The 16253-nt window shown below is 37.5% G+C and overlaps 1 protein-coding gene and 1 long non-coding RNA gene across 11 annotated transcripts in view; one reads left to right on the top strand and one right to left on the bottom strand.

Moving 5' to 3' along the window:
- Positions 1 to 16253, top strand: part of LOC115211639 (pleckstrin homology-like domain family B member 1) — a 487008-nt gene that overhangs the window by 133057 nt on the left and 337698 nt on the right. The gene's annotated exons all lie outside the window — the stretch shown is intronic.
- Positions 13852 to 16253, bottom strand: part of LOC118763335 — an 18528-nt gene continuing 16126 nt past the window's right edge. Inside the window, exon 3 of the long non-coding RNA XR_004999087.1 lies at positions 13852 to 13916. This is a non-coding gene — a long non-coding RNA (uncharacterized LOC118763335). The remainder of the gene's footprint in view (positions 13917 to 16253) is intronic.

Genomic DNA, 16253 nt, shown 5'->3' on the forward strand with positions numbered 1-16253 from the left:
CCTGATTTGGGGTGGGGATGAATGACGGTGTGTGTGTGTGTGTGGCAGGGGGCGTATTATTAAAAAACTGTTCTCTTTATAAATATTTTATTTTCATCTGGTAAAATGTTCTGGTTAGGACATGAATTCTTACTAGTTTTTTGGAATGTTAAATTTAATGCTGATCTCTCTGCTTTGCTGTGACATTTCTGTACATTTGCTAAATAAGCCAATGAAATCTATTTGTATTGTCCTTGAGGTAAAACAAAACAAAAAAAACAAACAAGCACAAGTCTCTTTATTATTTTTAAATGTGTCTATTCATCTCAATCATAGACCATCAAGTAAGTGTGTTGTCTGCAAATTCATAATCATTATTTCAAATGTAGGATATTTTGTTGTTTCATGTGTCTTGTAATATAATTGTTTAACATTTGATGCCTGCCTCTCTTATTACTCTGATCTTTTAACTATAGTCAACAACAAACAAAAATTTGTAATCAAACTACACAATTGTTGTTGTTGCCCTTTATGTAACCTATCTCTAGTTTAAATCAAACAAATTCTGAATAACCATGTTTTCTGAAAAAAGAGAGTTTCAAGAACAGCTTGTAATGTAAATATAACCAATATATATTGACAGTTCCATCACATCAAATTCAAGATTATGTAAGTTCTTCATTTCAATTTTTACCCCTTTTTCTTTCATATTTCTATTTTGTTGATCATTGGTTATCTCTCTGGCCCTATAAGCAATCAATCATATACCTAGCTGTATAGCAATTTCTTGTAAAACTATCATTATGGTTCTGTTCTTGTAAGATTTTATAATTCCAGTAATAGCAACTCTCATAGAGCTTGTGTTTCTAGTGTTTAGTACTTTTATTTGAGTGTTACCATATATATATATATATAGAAACAAACACGTGTTTATGTGTGTGTGTGTGTGTGTATATATATATATATATATATATATATATATATATATATATATATATATATATATATAGGATAAAATATTTATAAGAAATTATCAAGTAGTTAGTATGAAAAACCTCATAAGGGAAAAATTTTTTAATTTTTCCTTTTAATTATATTTATTTATATTAAGGGCATTACTATATATATATACACATGTGTGTATGTATGTGTATACACACACATGCACAACCACGTGTGTATGTACACACCATATTTTTAAAGTTTAGTACATATAGCCAATATTCATATTTTAGTACTTGTCTAAAATTTAAATGGATTAAAAAGAAAATTGATGCCAACATGTAAACTTTTTTTAAAAAAACACACCATCTCAATGGGTTTACTTTATTGTTGTTCAAATATTTACATTGCAAATAAACATGTTAACTCTAACAATATGTACGCATGTGTGTGTATGTATGCATGCTCGCATGTATGCATTCATAGTAACTGTACTGAAACAGTGTAGAATTTAGCTTTGCTGGTCTTCAATTGCATGCTCTATTTATACACCAAGGTTAATTATATAGTTATTAAACATACACGGATAAATTTATTCCCAAATATATCTATGTATTCTGTTCTTATTCCACTGGAATATCTGTACCATTATTTTATTGTAAAAGGAATACTGGCACTTAACATTTAAGACTGTTAGGAGTTGCACCTTGCCTCACTCATCCCATCTTATTCTAAAAAAGGGGAATCGGAGCTTCCATTAAGACTTAGAATTGACAGGTTAAATATGTTTTATCACATACCCTTTTACTATGTTTGTGTTTCCCTCTCCTCTGTGTGACAGTTCAATTAAAGAGATTCTGATAATGTCTGTGTGACAATTCAATCTGAGACTCTTCATCAGCTATTTAAAATCACATCTATCTTTTTCTTGTGTGTGATGGTTCAATAAAAGATATTCCATAAAAAATCAACTTTGTAAAATACCTTGCTGTCAATTGAAATAATGTTAGACTCTGCCAAGTTTAAGTTATTTTAGCATCATCACAATTTCATTTGTAGTTTTGAAGAATTTGTTGATGTTGGGTATGATTTTTAGATACACAGTACTAATTGTAGTTGTAGGGTACCATTTTGTTGTTATTTGTAACTAATCTTATTTCCACTGCATGTTGTCACTGCATTGCTGAGTACAGCTCAGTGTGCCTTGACCAGTGTTTGGTATTGTATTGTATTGACAATACTCTATATAATAAGTATACAGTGCATAGTAGTGCCCCTTATCTAATAAAGGAATTATTTATGTAGATATTATTATTATTATTTACTTAACTGATTTGTCTGTGTCTATGTCCTGTCACAGCTTCATGCAGTAGCTTAGAGACGTTAGGCTTTTCTCAGCACAGTAGCTGTTCCAAGTATTGCTGCTATCTCAGTACTTCCTGAAAAGTTTGATATTTGTAGTTTTTTGATGTCAGAATATTTGAGATGGTTCCAAGTGCATTGATCACAATAGGTACTACACTCACTTTTAAAGCTCTGTGGTACTTCCCAACTTTTTCATTTTCTATCTTAATGTTTTGGTCTGCAAGGAAAGCTATCTTGATGCAGGTCCGTTCTTTGGACTCCTTCAGTAGGAGAGTGATATTTGGTCGGTTATGCTGCAGCTTTTTGTATATATTGGCATATCCCATGTGAGTCTCACCTGACTATTCTCTGCTACCGGTAAAAGTTGGAACTCATACTACTGGTTAGAACATCTGTCTTTGGTTCTGAGTTCAAATTCTGCCAAGTTTGACTTTGCCTTTCATCCTTTTGGGGTTGAGTACTAGGGTCAATGTAATCGACTTACTCCCTCCCCCAAAATTGTGTCTAAAGTAGAAAGGCTTAGTATTATTATTATTTAACACTGAGAGATGTAACAAAGTGTCAGCTACCCACAACCAGTGAACTAAGCACACTTTGTTTAGATTTCATGATCTTTGCAGAGGATTTGCATTGTTCCAAGTGGTGCTGTTTTTTGTAGATGCTCAATCAATCCAGTTTGTGAGCGTCATACTTCATGTTCTGTCTCACTACATAGCATCTTGTGCAAGTGTCTTCTGTTATAGCTCCGAGCTGAGCAAAACCTTGAGAGTGGGTTTGGTAAATGGAAACTGAAAGAAACCCATTGTATGTAAAAAAAATACCACAGTTACACAAATGGTGTCATTTGTTTGTAATATTCTGTGAAAGCATTTCAAGCCATTGGACTATTTTGTATTTGAAGAACTAAAGGAAATATCAACTTCCTTGGAAATAAGTAGAGGTGGATGATAGGAAGAATGTTTAGCCATAGAAAATCTGCCCGAATGAATTTTGTCTGACCCATGTCATTGTAGAAAAGTGAGTGTTAAAATGATGATGACAATGATGCTTAAATGTATTTAATTATTTCCACTTGGTGTTGTGTGGATATTATCTCCTGTCTTCTGATTTACAAGAAACTTCAATATTTTTACCATATTTTTGTTGTATTTTTATATCATTGTGTTTGTAAAAGGAAAAGAATTTTATTTTAACTTATTTTTCTGTCTGTTACTGGTTTGACTTCATTTGTAATGGCATCCAGTAAGCAAAACAAAAAGGGGTGAAAAAAAAAAGGCAATTCTGAAAACACGAAGCAGAAAAACACATAAGGCATAACACACATGGTTTAAGAAAAAAGTAAGAAATTTTGTTTTCAGACATTGTGTTGACAGTCATGCAGACACAAATATCATCAACTAAGAAGTGCACACATACAGTCAGTTTCATCCTGGTCATATCTCTTGCAAAGTTCCATTCTAAGATGGACTAGTGACAAAATTATGTCTATAAAAAGTATATCTTCTTGCTGAAAGAATATATTTAAAAGGTGGCAGTGTGAAAATTTATCTAATTTTACCTCTCAAAGAGAATGGGAAGTTTTCTCTGTACCTTCTAAAGACCAATTAAGGGAAGCTTTGGTTGATGTTTGGGTTTGCATTTTGTATATAGAGGGAAGTACAGTCTGACCTTCAAGACTGAGAAATGAAATTTGAACACAGGCAACAACTGTGTGCAAAAAGCCTACTCATACGCTTGTGTCCCAGTGCATGGGACAGCTTAATACAAAGGCAGCATTCAGGGGGCATAGCAAGTGATATTGGCCCCTGCCATGGTATTACTTAGGAGTGGTGATAGGTTCACAAGTAATAAGAAATACATGATTGAAAGGAGTAAATATGAACTTGCATGTTTTTATTATTTCATTTATGCACAACTGTTAGGAAAAATTTCTAATATTGGGCTACAACAAGTAAACTTAGATGCCAAGAACCTTCCTAAGTATCTTAGTTGTCCCTAATAATACTGTTTTCTTTAGCTACACTTAACTAGGTTTTATGCCTATTTCCTCTGTCCATCCGTTCAAATCTTTAGGAATTGTTCTTAATGCACCTATAACTACAGGGATACATTTTACCTTCACTTTCCATAGCCCCTGTAACTCGGTGGCACTTCGCTATTTTCTCTATACCTCTCATGTTAACTTTCTCATCATTTGGGACTGTAAAGTCAATTACTAACACTTTCTACTACTACTACTACTACTACTACTATCACCACCACTACCACTACTATCACCACCACCACCAACAACAACAACAAATTAGGCCTTCCAGCCTCTATTACTTTGTTAGGCTGAATGTCAAAGTCCCACAACATCTTATACTTTTTACTTTCTAGCACTTTACTAGGTTCATCTTCATACCACTTACCAGTATGGCCAAATCCTAGCCTTCTAAATAACTCTCAGTGGATTATTGTCCTTGGGTTGTCATGTCCTTTCTTGTATTCTTTCTGTGCTAGCATACTACATTCACTTACTATATGAGTAACACTTTCCTCTTTTGATTTACATAAGTTACATTGGGAATCTACTTCATTTTTGTCTGTTTTGGCTTTTATCTAGTTAGTCCTCAGTAGCTGATCTTGAACTGCGATTAACAAATTTTCTGTCTCCTTTTTCAGCATTCCTTTCTGCAACTACAACCATGTCTCACTATTACTATTTTCTATAACTATCTTTGAAAATCTACCATGGAAAGCCTTCTCTTGCCAGTTAGATAATCTTTTTTCTTTTTGCGGTTTTTAACTACATTTGCATTTTGGCTTCTCTATCTGCTACTGTTACACTAGCCACTCTTACCTACATAGGAGGTTATATCTACTCAAGCTAACTCCATACTGTGTTCTACCACCTTCCTTCTTAGGTAAATATGATCTTGCTACTCCAGCTTTAGGATGAAGTACTCTATTCATATTGAATTCCTTCCTGGTTCTGTTAGGTTTGCTAATTCAGATTTTGTCCAGTCTACAAAAACTGCTGCCCAAGTATTTACGACTTTCACTGGATTTGGATGATTTAGCTTCATCAACTTCCTTTTAGTTTGTTATTATTTTTTTCTACAAAGGAAGTTGCAAAGGAAAAAGAGTAGAGTGTTGACCAATATATACATGCATTTGCTCAACATGTTCTCACTATGTTAAAATAATCTGGATATGTTGAAATATGTATCAGTAATATACTGAAATTTCTGTCCTGCAACCAGTGTAAAAAATTATTATCAATGATATTACAAAAGCTGTTGAGTATCAAAACTGGTAGAATACCAGAACAAATTCTTAGGATTCATTTTATCAATTGTATCCTTCCCTACAAAATTTTATCTTTGTACCAAAAGTAATAAGTATTATAATTAGCATCAGCAAAATGGATAAAGGTGCTAAATGTAAGTAATTTTGTCTTGAGTTCAAATATCACTAGAATCAGTGTTTGTTTTACATCATTTAAAATAAATTCCAATATTATTATCATTGTTTTCATCAGCATTTACTGTCCAGCCTCCATGCTGACTTGGGTTGACCTACAGTAGCCAAAATTAATTATACTTTTAAAAATGTATCTGAATTTGTGCCAGTCATTATCATCATTATTTATATCTACCTTCCAAGCTAGTATGAGTTTGAAAGTTCATGATTTGAGTAAGGTCTTATTGGGATCCACTGTTCTCTCTGATGGTATGTACTTCAACAAATTATTTTGGTTTTTTTTTTTGTGTGTGTACAGCTGGATATTCTTCCTTCATCAACCACTTCACAGAGTGTACTGGGTGCATTTTCTTATAGCTTCAACACTGGAAAGAAGTGGTCGACTCCTAGATGAGGCAGGACTATGGCAACTTCTTGACCCTTCTCTTTTTCTGCATCCTTTCAATCCACTTAAATGAGTAGGGAAAGTGAAAGGTTGTGAATTTGCTTTTGTCTTGCCAAGGACTATCATCATCATCATCATCATCGTTTAACGTCCGTTCTCCATGCTAGCATGGGTTGGACGGTTCGACTGGGGATCTGGGAAGCCAGAAGGCTGCACCAGGCTCCGGTCTTATCTGGCAATGTTTCTACAGCTGGATGCCCTTCCTAACGCCAACCACTCCGTGAGTGTAGTAGGTGCTTTTTACGTGCCACCTGCACTGGTGCCAGGCGAGGCTGGCATCGGCCACGGTCGGATTGGTGCATTTTACGTGCCACCGGTACGGAAGCCAGTCGAGGCGGCACTGGCTTCGGCCACGATTCGGATGGTGCTTTTTACGTTCCACCGACACGGAAGCTAGTCGAGGCGGCGCTGGCATCGGCCACGATTCGGATATTGCTTTTTACGTATCTCCAGTCCAGGGGTCCTGGCATCTGCCGGGTGCCAGTCATAGGATTGGTTCAATTTTGATTCCAATTTCGATTTCACTTGCCCCAACAGGTCTTCGCAAGCAAAGGGGGGTTGGCATAGGTGCCTGTCGTCGAATGAGGTTCGATATTGACTTCGCTTGCCTCAACAGGTCTTTGTGTGTCCAAGGGAGGAAAGGCATGCATAAGTGGGCTGGACTCACTTGTCCTGCCTGGTCTTTTCACGCACAGCATATTTCCAAAGGTCTCGGTCGCTGGTCATTTCCTCAGTGAGACCTAAAGTTCGAAGGTCGTGCTTCACCACCTCGTCCCAGGTTTTCCTGGGTCTACCTCTTCCATGGGTTCCCTCCACTGCTAGGGATTGGCAGGTAGAGGCCACGGGTTATGACCTCACTAGTCTTGCCGGGTCTTCTCACGCACAGCATACTTCCATAGGTCTCGGTCTCTAGTCATTTCCTTGGTGAGACCTAAAGTTCGAAGGTCGTGCTTCACCACCTCGTCCCAGGTTTTCCTGGGTCTACCTCTTCCACAGGTTCCCTCAACTGCTAGGGTGTAGCACTTTTGCACACAACTATCTTCAGCCATTCTCGTCACATGACCATACCAGCGCAGACGTCTCTCTTGCACACCACAACTGATGCTTCTTAGGTTCAACTTTTCTCTCAAGGTACTTACACTCTGTCGATTATGAACACTGACATTACACATCCATCGGAGCATACTGGCTTCATTTCTTGCGAGCTTACGCATATCCTCAGCAGTCACAGCCCATGTTTCACTACCATGTAGCATGGCTGTACATACACATGCATCATACAGTCTGCCTTTTACTCTGAGCGAGAGGCCTTTTGTCACCAGCAGGGGTAAGAGCTCTCTAAACTTTGCCCAGGCTATTCTTACTCTAACAGTTACACTTTCAGCACACCCACCCCCACTACTGACTTGGTCACCTAGGTAGCGGAAGCTATCAACTACTTCTAGTTTGTCTCCCTGGAACGTGGTAGAAGTTGGTCTCTGCACATTTCCAGTGTTTATTGCTCCTGAGCATCTGCCACAGACAAAAACTATTTTCCTAGTTAGCCTTCCTTTGACATTGCTGCACCTCTTATGTGTCCATAGCTTACACTTGGTGCACCTTATAGAGTTTCTACCTACACCTTTTTTACAGATCGAGCAGGGCCATCTACCTGAAGTCGTTTGTGATTGGTCCACCTTCCTACTTATTAGAACTTTGGTTTTGGCTAGGTTGATTCTAAGTCCCTTCGATTCTAATCCTTGTTTCCACACCTGAAACTTCTCCTCGAGTTCTGATAGTGACTCAGCAATTAGAGCAAGGTCATCAGCATAGAGGAGCTCCCAGGGGCATCCTGTCTTGAATTCCTCCGTTATTGCCTGGAGGACTATGATAAATAGGAGGGGACTGAGGACTGAACCTTGGTGGACCCCAACCTCTACCCGGAATTCTTCACTGTACTCGTTGCCAACCCTCACCTTACTAGCAGCGTCTCTGTACATGGCTCGCACAGCTCTCACTAACCATTCATCTATCCCTAGTTTCCTCATTGACCACCAGATAAGGGATCGGGGGACCCTGTCAAAGGCTTTCTCCATGTCAACAAAAGCCAGGTACAGGGGCTTATCTTTGGCTAGGTATTTCTCCTGCAGCTGTCTTACCAGGAATATAGCATCAGTAGTACTTTTCCCTGGCACGAACCCAAACTGCATCTCATCTAAGCTAACTCTCTCTCTAATTAATTGGGCTATAACCCTCTCCGTAACCTTCATTACCTGATCCAGCAGCTTGATACCCCTGTAGTTATTTGTATCTAGGGCGTCACCTTTACCTTTGTAGCAGTTGACTATTATGCTGCTACACCAGTCATTGGGTATGACTCCTTCGTGTATCACCTGGTTAACTATACGGGTGACTAGGCTATAGCCGACACTACCAGATATTTTGAGCATCTCTGCAGTAATTCCTGATGGGCCTGGGGCTTTCCATGTTTTCATGCTTGTAATTGCCTTAACTACTAAGGGACTGTTAACTCGGATTGCTGGTCCCTCTGTTGGGTCGACATTCGGCAGACTCTCTTTATCCCATTCATTTTCCTCATTCAGCAACCTTTCATAGTGGCGTCTCCAAGCCTCTCTCTTTGCATCCTCATTTAGTGCAAGTGAACCGTCATCCTTGCGAACACATTTCTCTCCTACCATGTCACGATTCTCTCTCACACACTGTCTTGCAACACGAAATACCTCAAGTCTTTCATCCTCACAGCGCAGAACATTGGCAAATTTTTTCTTATCTGCTTCCCCTCTGGCTAGATAGACCTGTCTCCTAGCTTCCCTTCTGGCAGTCTGATACACTTCCTGCTACCACCGTTCTTCCAGTCCTTCCAAGCCTGTTTCTTTTGTCTAATAGCCCTGTCAACAATATTGTTCCACCACCACGTTATTTTGGGTCTTAAGGGGACTTTGCACCAGCCACAGATCTGGTCAGTGGCTTTCAGCAGGTTGTCCCTCAGAAGCGTCCAGTTGTCTTCTACCCCATGTGTAGCTATACCCCCTTCCATTTCGTCAAAAGCTTCAAGTATCATGTCTCTAAATCTCTGTCCATTCGCAGGGTCTTTAAGCTTCCAGACCCTTCTTCTCCTTGTTGGTCGTCTTCTAGTCGCCCTCTTAGTCCTGATCCTAAAGTCACTAACTACCAGTCTATGTTGTGGGGTGCATTCTTCGCCTGGGAAGGTTTTGGCATTTATAAGCAGCCATCTTTCTCTTTTAAGAATTTATTACAGGCAGTATAAATTATGTTAATGAAACATGACAATTTTTAACATTTTGTTGTTGGATATTTATGACTAATTGTAATAATAGATTAATTTTATTGTTATTATCAGTTTTTATTATTCACTCTAGAATAAATCAATTTCATTAATTTAGATAATTTGCAATATTTTAAACAAATGTTCAAAAATTGTGGCAGTGCATATATTGACTAGTGCTGATAGCATTATTGGTTGTAGTAGCAGTGTTAATGGTTGTGTGGTAGTGTTAATACCAATGTAGGTAGACATAGTGTTAATGCACTTTGGATAGTGTTAGTGTTAATTGTCGAGTAATGGGTTGTGTGAGTAGTGGTTGTATAAATTTTACTTTAGGCAGTAGTTGTCTAGTTTGTGGTAGTGTTCATGGCAGTGTCAGTAGTGTTAATGGTAGTGTAGTCAGAGGTAGTGTGGGCTTTGTTAATAGTAGTGTTAATGGTAACATGTAGGTATTGGTAGGATTTATTGACTTCCCCCCACCGTTAGTCTTCATCATCATGTTGTCTGCAGACAAGCACCATCAACCACTTGTCTCTAGAATTCCTTCTCCTGCATTGCTCTTTGTAGACCACTCTTCAATCAACCAAAGTTTTCAACCAGTTGATCAATAAATGTCCTGGTGAGACAGCTCTTAGGTTACTTTACACTTGTTGATTCCCACATCAGCATTTGACTATTTCATCCTTGCCATGAGAACAATGTCCACAGAATCCTAGTCTTCTTTCCTTTATGGTGGTGGTAACTCTTGGAAGATTACAATAGAGAACCTGTCAATGTTATTTGATAAGTGCTGCTCTTACAAGTCTTGTGTGTTTCTTCTAGTTTTTTTTCCAGTTCCTTAGTTAGAGTCCATGTAGTGCAGTCAAATAAGAGCACAGTTTCTATTGTTACGTGGAAGAAGCTAATCTTAAAATCTGTTTAGATTTAATGTTCCAAGTTTTATTGTCCTCACTTGTATTCGCCCATCATCTCAGATAAGAATAAATCATCAACTTTTTCCATTTCATAACTATTCATTGTTAATTGGAAGCTATCTTCTTGGTCATAAGCCATATATTTAATTTTTACCTCATTTGTATGTAAGCCAGTCTGTGAAGTACAGGACTCAACTCACAATAAAAACAGTTGGGCTTGTTTTATCGTTTAAGATAACACTGTCATCAATATATAATTTGTATCTGTGAAAGTTCTGCTTGTTGTAAGCTAAAGCCAAAGGTTTCATGATTTTTTTTCCCTCATATAGTCTAGTGCTATTATGAATAAGAAGTGGGCAAGAATGTCAGCTTGAAGTACTCCTGACATAATTTCAAAGGACTCAGTGTTGCCATCAAGAGGTACTACCTTCAGAGGAATATCTTTGTAGATTACTTCAATAGCCAAGACCATTTTCCTGGGGTTCCATAAGTAACCAAGATATCCATTACCTTATCACTATGGATCGAGTGAAAAGTCTTTCAGAGTCTATGAATGCCAGTACTACTGGAAGCTGTTTTGGTTTGATACCTTCAATGAATAACCTTAGTGCTAGTATCTGTGCTGTTATTGTTCTCCTTTTTCCAAAATCCATTTTGTTGTTTGTGTAGAAGCAAATGAACATGAGGCCTTATTCTATTCAGGAGCATTTTATAAATTTCTGCTGCCTCTTTAGTTTCCTATAGATGTTAAGTTACCTTTCTTTGAAAATGGTAAGATCCCTCCCTGTCTCCATACCGTTGCTACATCTCCTTCAATTCTTTCATTGTAAATCTCCAGTAGTTGTTCACTTAATTTGTTACTTTTCCAAACTTCAGCTGGAATCTCATCAAGCCCTGGGGGCCTTGTTGTTCTTTATTTCTTTGATAGCAAGTTTTAATTCTTCCATTATAAGTGCTCCAATTTCTATTGGGAAGGTGTGTTACATTTTTTTTTTTAATTTGGACATCAGCAACCATTAGGGTTTGGCCTTGCTAGGTTCTGGAAATGCTTCCTCCAAAGAGCTACTCTTTTCTTTCAGCACTTTTAGCTTTTATCAGATTAGAGTTGATCTTCTTCCTCCCTAAAACTTCATCAATTGTGGCTCATAGCAGTCTGGATTACTGATTTTCCTGCACATTCTCTATTTCTTTTATCTTGCTTTTCAACATATTTTTTTCTGCTCCATCAAATATGTCTCATTAAGAATTTTCTTTGCTGCTTTGAATTTTCTTATATTCTGTTGTATATAATTTTCTGTCAAGATGAGGTTAAAGTTCTCTGAGATTTTGTCTTACTTAGGCTACATTTGTGTTTTCTCATGGAACTCTTTGTCTAGATTTTGATTTCAGGCATATGCTGGACCTAGCTCCTGGACTTCAATTATATTGTTGTACATAGTATGTGCATTGCATATTAGTCTTACTTTACTTCAGTCTTGTATCAGCAGGAAGTAATTAAAAGATTGAACATAAGGTACCACTATTATTGCATTTGATACTATCAAAAAATTCTAGATGAAATTGGCTTTGACCCCTATTGAAGATACTACACATTCAGTTTATCTTCTGATACTCTATATAAAGCCATCCCACTGTTTGAAATAATTATTAACAGATTAATTAATTGAAGTCATTCAAGATCATCTTTTATCTCTTTCTGTCTGTCTTTCTCTCTCTCTCTTAGAACAAATATGTCGTAGAGGCTAGCCACACCCATTTGATGCCAACATCACATTCAGACACTAATACCCACACTTCATACAAATTGATTTAATTAACAAATTGGTGGTGGTGGTGGTGATGTTGCTGCTGTTGTTGTTAAGGCGGTGAATTGGCAGAATCGCTAGCACACTGGGCAAAATGATTAACAGCATTTCATCTGTCTTTATATTCTGAGTTCAAATTCCACCAAGGTTGATTTTGCCTTTCATCCTTTTAGGGTTGATAAAATAAGTAACAATTGAATACTGGGGTCGACTTACCCCCACCCACCCCTCCTGTCTGAAATTCCTGGCCTTAGGCCAAAATTTGAACCCAGTAATATAATTATTAAAAATTATTTCAAAATTTTAATATCAGTCATTACTATTTTTATTCCTCTGATGTTGACGTTCCTTTTCATTCGTTTGGGGTCAATAATATAAGTATCAGTTAAGTATTGGTGTCAATGTAGTCGACCAGCTCCCTACTCCAAAATTTCAGGTCTTGTGTCTATAGTAGAAAGAAGCACACTGGACAAAATGGTTAGAGGCATTTAATGTCTTTATGTTCTGAGGTCATATTCTGCTAAGGTTAGACTTTGCCTTTTGTTCTTTCAGGGTTGATAAATTAAGTATCAGTTTTGCACTGGGATAGATGTAATTAACTAGCGCTTTCCCCCTAAATTTCAGGCCTTGTGCCTATAGTAGAAAGGCTTATCATTATTTGTAGTAGTATTAGTATTATGACCAAGACAGTTTGTAATGAAGTGCTAGGGTTGTAAACATTCTGGAAACTTTTTGAGGAGCCTTTATGTGGTTGTCCAATCAATTTGAAATAACAGCCAAATCTCAAACCATATAGTACAATCTTTAAAAAAATGAATGCTATGTTAATAAAAGAGCCATTGTTGCAAAGCCTTTGCTCATTTGTCTGTTCAGTCAAGACTGGCTTGAGGCAAAACAACAACAGGGATTGCTGAAGGTATATAACTATTAAAGAAAAACTAAATACGATATCTTGTGTACGACATCTTAAGCTGTAAATTATATACAACAGTAAATAACAACAGCAAAGAGTACTGTGAGTATATATATCTATTAGAGACAAATTAAATATGATGTCTTGTGTATGACATCTTAAGCTGTAGATTATATATTGCTCTAATCAGATTAGTAAAGAAGAATATCAAGAATCTGAATTGATCCTACTAGTTTCAGTTTGATGTTATATGTTATTGCTGATGAGGCATTTATATAGTTGAACTCAGAAAACTCTCTCTCTCTCTCTCTCTCTCTCTCTCTCTCTCTCTCTCTCTCTCTCTCTCTCTCTCTCTCTCTCTCTCTCTCTCTCTCTCACACACATAGTTGGAAATGAATGTCACTGATATGCAAGTAGTGGTATTCGTTTCCAGTCTTCCATGAAAAACATGTTTGGCCAAGAGGAAATATTACTTTGCTTGAAAACAGATAAGGCTTGGTGACAGGAAAGGTATCCAGCAATAGAAACCCTGTTTCGACTATTTGACCCATGTAAGCATAAGAAAGTGAATTTTAAAATAATGATGATATTGATGGTAATTAAATATATATAAAGCAAATGATAGAAATGGAAAATGGAATACACGGGAAACATTATTGTTCACAATGATCATTTCGACATATCCTGCATCAATCCCTTGTAGATGGGAAACTATACAACTAGTTGTGGTGCATCTAGCCATAGGCAGTGAATGTGCTTTATTGGCATACTACTAGGAACATACCTAACACTTAAATATTAACTTATTTAATAATAATAATGACTAGCTGGCCCTGTGAAAAATTCATGGAAAACAAAAAGTGTAAGCATCTGCAAATTATGTGCTGGTGCCATGAGAAATGTTTCTATATTGTGACACTTAGAGAATATAGAAAGAAGCGAAAAACCGATAACTATATAATCTAACCAAAATATCTGTTACGCAAATGTAAACAGAATTACTATTTAGCCTTAAAATACATCGTACATATTTAAAGAACCTTCTTTGTTTAGTGGTACCAGAATGTTCTTCTGGTATTCTTTTATTCTTTTACTTGTTTCAGTCATTTGATGGTGACCATCCTCTAGCACCACCCTTTAGTTAACGAAATCAACCCCTGGACTTATTCCTTGTAAGCCTGGTGCTTATTCTATCAGTCTCTTCTGCCAAACAGCTGCATTACGGGGATGCAAACACACCAACATTGGTTGTCAAACAATGGTGGTTGGGGGACAAACACAGATACAAGCACACACATGCAGATATATAATATATATGATGGGCTTCTTTCAGTTTCCATCTACCAAATTCACTCACAAGGTTTTGGTCAGCCCGAGGCTATTGTAGAAGATACTCTTTAAAATATAGAGTTCAATTTCGTGTAGTCACCTGTTGGCAACTTTTCTCCCCCACCCATTTTGTAGGGGGCATTACCCAATTTTCTGGGCTCTTTTCACAGCTATACCCTGTTCAAAATTTGCATTAGTTTTTGTATGAAAAAAAAGGGGAGGGAGGGAGGCTCGTTTGTAGAGAATTCATTAAATGTACCTGAAAAAGGAACATGGTCTTTCCCCCCAACACATGAAATACTATAAAAGAAGTCGAATAAGTACTGGGGTTGTGGGAAAGAAGAGAGAACTAACAGTCGCTCATTCTAGAACTTCCAGAATAAAAACGTAAACACCTGAAAGACTTTCCCTCTTCTTCATTGTTAAAAGTAAAGAAGTGAGAAAAGATCAATTGTATTTCAGTCTGTCATTGTAAATGACTGAGGCTTTCCTTTCTCTGTTTCTATCACTTCACTCCTTTTCTCTACAGTTAAGTGACTGAAGGTGCGTGGCTCAGTGGTTAGGGGTATTCGGCCCATTATTGTAAACTCATGAGTACAATTCTGGGTGGCGTGCTGTGTTTTTGAGCAATGTATTCTACTTCACCTTGTTGCAGTTTATTCAGCTGGCAAAAATGAGTTGTAACTGTAATTCTTAGGGGCCAGCTTTGTCACATTCTGTGTGAGGCTTAATCTCCCTGAGAACTAACTTAGGGTATGCATGTCTGTGGAGTACTCAGCTACTTGTGCATTAATTTTATGAGCAGGAGTGGCTGTGTAGTAAGTAGCTTGTTTACCAACCACATGGTTCCGGGTTCAATCCCACTGCATGGCACCTTGGGCAAGTGTCTTCTACTGTAGCCTCGGGCTGACCAAAGCCTTGTGAGTGGATTTAGTAGACGGAAACTGAAAGAAGCCCGTCGTATATATGTATATATATATATATATATATATATATATATATATATATGTGTGTGTGTTTGTGTGTCTGTGTTTGTCCCCCTAGCATTGCTTGACAACCGATGCTGGTGTGTTTATGTCCCCGTCACTTAGCGGTTCGGCAAAACAGACCGATAGAATAAGTACTGGGCTTACAAAGAATAAGTGCCAGGGTCGAGTTGCTCGACTAAAGGCGGTGCTCCAGCATGGCTGCAGTCAAATGACAGAAACAAGTAAAAGAGTAAAAGAGACTGCTCCATTGATCAGATAAACAGGAACCTCGTTGTCTTAACTGATGGAGTGCCATTTTTTAAAAAGAGTGAAAGAAAAAGAAATGTTCCATATGGTAAGGCAAAAATGTGTTTAATATAAGCAGTGAAAGCTAAGACGAAATAATTGCTATTCTGTTGTGTATTCGCCCTTGACTCACACTCAGTTTGATAACAGCCTGCGCATTGGTGTTTATCTGGGGGCTTGGCCTACAGATCTGTGAGACCCACAGATGCCACTGTTAGGACTGGATTAACACCCATAGTGACCCTAACGACTAATAAGATTTTCCTGCTCCATATAGGATCTTTTTTTCATTTTCTTCCAACCACTTGCAGGTTTATTTTGCTCTAGTCCACTCAGTTGGTCAAAATGAGTTGTAGCTGTAAATTCAAAGGGGCCAGCTTTGTCATATTCTGTGTAAAACTGAATCTCCCTGAGAGCTACATTAATGATATGCATGTCTGGAGTACTTAGCCACTTGCGAGTTAATTTTATCTTGGTGTGGTAATGAAAAGTGAAAATGACAAGCAATATTTGCTGTGTCTATGTATCTATGTATC

Source organism: Octopus sinensis, linkage group LG5 (genome assembly GCF_006345805.1).
Source record: "Octopus sinensis linkage group LG5, ASM634580v1, whole genome shotgun sequence".
Lineage (NCBI taxonomy): Eukaryota > Metazoa > Mollusca > Cephalopoda > Octopoda > Octopodidae > Octopus > Octopus sinensis.